Genomic DNA, 4,207 nt, shown 5'->3' with positions numbered 1-4,207 from the left:
AGTCTTCAAGGAGAAGGGATTTTTCCGGCCTCAAAGTCATGAGAGAATAAATTTCCATTGTTTAAGCTGAACCATTTCATTACCATTAGTACAAAAGTGAGCAGAAAGCTGTGGATGAGAAAAATTCAGACTTCTTAGAAAACTATACTTTTTTCACCTACTGAAATGATGAAGAAGGGATACAAACTATGCTCTGAAGACCTTTATATGAGGTCAAACAGAAAGATAGTGAAAACATAGCAAATGAGCTGGTCACACAATGGAAGTCAGGCAAGCTGAGTTCCAGTTCCAATTTTTCCCTAACTGGCTGTGTGACCTTAGGCAGTTCCTTCTCCTTCTCTAGACCTTCATTTCCCATCTGGAGGTTGAACTATATGATCTCTTCTTGCTCCAATATTACATGTGTACATGAATGGCCCTCAGTCTTTGCTAACTGTAACTGACAGGCAATCTCATATAAATGGATTTCACAATCCTAGGGGTGACTGGAAACAAACTACTCATAAGGTGAGCAGGGCTTGCCTATGCAAGAGTTTGGAATGTCTTTTTTCTATGAATTCACAAAGCTTTATTTACGTGGATTCTTTTTTGCAAGGGCTCAGTCTCCTTAGGGCACCCGTCTTTGTCCTGGCCATCACAGTGTTTCCTCACAATTAAACCCAGGAAAGCTTAGTGCATGGTTCCTCCCAGGCCAGGGTGAAACAAATGAGGCCCTTCAAACTGAGTTCCCCACAGGGAGCACATATTTGGTACTTGTGGATTAAAAATAGCCATTAGTGGTTTGCTTGAGTGGATTCCAAAAGGCTTAAGTTTATGATGCCTGAGAAGCCAGTGTCAGGTTTTCCCTCGTCTCTTGGTGAGAGCTCTCATTCATTTAATGTTCACTTTTTTGAAAACTGTTGTAATTCTGGGTACATCGCTCAGCATCTGCCACCTCTCTGCAAAGAAATCTCTGCCCTCCTGCTGGTTTTCTTTCATCCTGTGTGTTATCAACTGCCTATAATTTCTGTGTTTGGCTGCCCAGGGTTGGCCAGCATAATGTTGTTTTTGTTATTGTTTTTAAACCTTGAATTAGGTGTTGCACTTGAAACTTAGGAGATTCCACAATGTTTGGTCAGCTGTTACTGCCTAACAAACCACCCAAGCTTAGTGGCATAAAGCACTACCATTTTGTTATGCTTGTGCAGGTCAGGAGTTTGGACAGGACACAAAATGGGTGACTTGTGTCTGCTCCCTGATATCTGGGGCCTCAGCAGGGAAGACTGTAGTGGGTGGGGGGACCTGAAGAACTGAGGGCTCTGCCCAGAGTAATCCTATCACCCTTGTTCCCAGGATTCGTCCAGAAGAGCCCCAGTTTATGAAAAAAAAACAAATACGTTAAAGATAAACCAGATGATGGTTTGGCTCTAAGCTCCTGGTGTACACATTCTGAAAGCAAAGACTTCCTGACATTCTAAAGGTGATTCACACTCAACTCTTTCCCTTGCTCACAGCCCCTTGGGTTATTGATTATATTTTTATGCAAATTTTCTGGGTCCCTAGACTTTTTGCGACAGATGATAATGAATACTGCAAAGGAGCTGAAAGTAAAGCTGGTGTTTGCTCAAAATCATTATTCTCATCCTCAAGCACTAGGTCCCAAGCTGTCTATTTCATCATTGCCTGTGGTTTTATAAATAAATATTTCACATTCCTCTTTTAATGTGTCATAATCTAACAAATTGTTGTTATATTTCACGTTTCATCCAATGAGACCAAGGAACCATGAATTGGGGGTTGCATAATTATCAGTGGACTCATAAGACTTTTTGCTTAAATGCAAAATACTTATCATGTTTTCAATGAGTTAAATGACTCTCGTAATACAGTACCAGATTAAACAAATCCTTTATAAATTTTATGCTTTCTCTTGATGATAAATTTCTTTTACTAAATGAACAGAAGTGGTCAGTGTTATTAAAATGATTAAAATTCTTCAGTAATACAGAGACCACAAAATTTTACTTGCACATGAGAATTCTACTTGTCATGAGGGAATCCAGGCCAGCTCTTCCCTGTCAGCTGGAGAAAAGGAGGCTTTGGCACGAGGCGGAACTGGGTTCAAATCTCTATTGGGAATCTTTGGGAAAGTTGGGGCCTTAATTCTCCCAATAGTTAAGGGAAGATAATCCTGTCTACACCTTACATGGCTGTTGGGAGAATTGCATGGCTCATAGATGACCCATATGGCTTGGTGGTTTAGTGTTTAAGCAGTGAAGTTGGAAAGACCTAGGTTCAAATCCTGGTACCAGAACTAACTAGCGGGTGACCTCAAGCAAGTCATTTAAGCTTTCAGCCTTTTTCTTCATCTCTAAAACGGGACTGGGTATAGTGCTTACTTCACAGAGTTGTAGAAATATAAATGAGATTAAGAACATGAATAAAATGCTAAGTACGATGCCAGACATATAGTAGGCTCCTTTTCTCTTTCTCTTAGTTTATGTCCTTCTGGACCCCACTGTCACTGCATCTCAACTTTATCTTATTCCTGGTTTTCCAGGGCCTGGATTTTCAAATAATTTTTCCATGTGTCAGAGCTAGAGTTCCAGTAACCAACTCAGAGAGCAGGATTACTATAGCCACAAGGGCCTGCCAAGTGGTAAAAGCCCTTTACAGCACATGCTGGGCTCCCAGGGCCAGGGAGGGACCTGCTCTTTTCTGGAAAGCTGCTGCCACATGGGCAGGACCGTAAGGCTTCTGAAGACACAACCAGCCTGTTTGGCAGCAGCCCCAGGCTCAGAGAGGGAAAGGGCTGTGTCAGTCTGGAGAGGCCCCTTTCCTGCAGTCCATCTGGTTGCTGAGCCACAGCAGGGTCTCGGGAAGAAGCCGGAGGAGGAGAATCAGGGTCGAAGGGAGCAGTGAGCCCTCCCCATCCCTTCCCGCAGCTTGTTTTTGGCAAGTATGAAACCCTGTGAGGACCTTTGTTTCTCAGCCCCCTGCATCCTCCAGTGCTTTCTTTGTCTCTCAGTTTGTGGCAAATGCCTGCTTTGTGCTGAAACGTAGAGTTTTCTTGGAGAACCACCTACATGAGGTGGCTACTCCAGGATCACACAGCTGGTGAGAGGCAGTGCCTGCATTAGAAGCCAGGTCCCAACTGAGTGACCTGGCTCTTGAGTATGCGCTAGTTTTCTCTGACCTCAAGGATAAAGATGAGTGTTCTAGTTTAAAATGGAGGTGATGATAGATAGATAGATACACACACATATACATACCCACAAATACATATACAAATACCTATACCTATATATACCTACAGGTATATACTTTTTTATACTTTCCACTTATTGAACACTTCCCAAGAGCTAGATCCTATTAAATCTTCAGACTATCACCATGAGGTTATTATTATTATTACCTTATAGTTGAAATTCAGAGATGTTAAGTGAAATGCCAAAAGTAATATGGCCTGTAAATAACTGAGCCAGAATCAGAATTCAGGTCTGGGTGCCCCAAAGACTGGCTCTTAACCACCAAGATTGCCTCTCAAATCCAGGAATGAAGTCATGCTGGAAAAGGCTGGCTGTTACTGGAGAATGTTTCTGTTTCAATAGAAATTTAGTCATTGTAATGATTCCTGAAAGCTTGTTGCAAATCTGGGAAAGGGAGCTGGCTCTTCTTTCTGAGACACAGTCAGAGAAGGGGGTGAATAAAGACACCCCGAGTCTGGAGGGGCTGAGAGCAGTCAGGTTAGGTCAGCTGAGAATCAAAGAGGGCAGAGAAATGAAGTTGACGACCTAGGGAGGCAGACCCAGCACTTGGAGAATAAGGTTGAGGGCAGCAAAGAGTAAACCCAAGCAGGGGTGCCATCGGGGGTCCTCCTGGGTTTATGCCCACAGGAGAATACATGATCAGCCAAGGGCCACATGGGCACCTGAACAAAAAGGCCCTTACTTGCTGGCTCTGCTGCTGTCTCCTCTCCCTTCAATAGCTGTCCATCAAAATCTTAAAATTACTAGAGGAATGTCAAGTCACCCATAGTCACTTGCAAGGTTGTCATCAATATGGAGTGCTGGTAGCAGTACTTGGCATATTTTAAAGGTAGGTAGAAAAACTCCTCAGTTGCAGCTCTATGGATGGGCACCAGTGTTCCCAATTTATCTATGAGGAAATGGGCATAGAGAAGCTAAGAAATGCATTAGTAAGTGGCAGAGGGAACCCACCTTCTCTA

This window comes from Choloepus didactylus, chromosome 6, assembly GCF_015220235.1.
Source record: "Choloepus didactylus isolate mChoDid1 chromosome 6, mChoDid1.pri, whole genome shotgun sequence".
Classification (NCBI taxonomy): domain Eukaryota; kingdom Metazoa; phylum Chordata; class Mammalia; order Pilosa; family Megalonychidae; genus Choloepus; species Choloepus didactylus.
Note: the sequence above shows the minus strand (reverse complement) of the source record.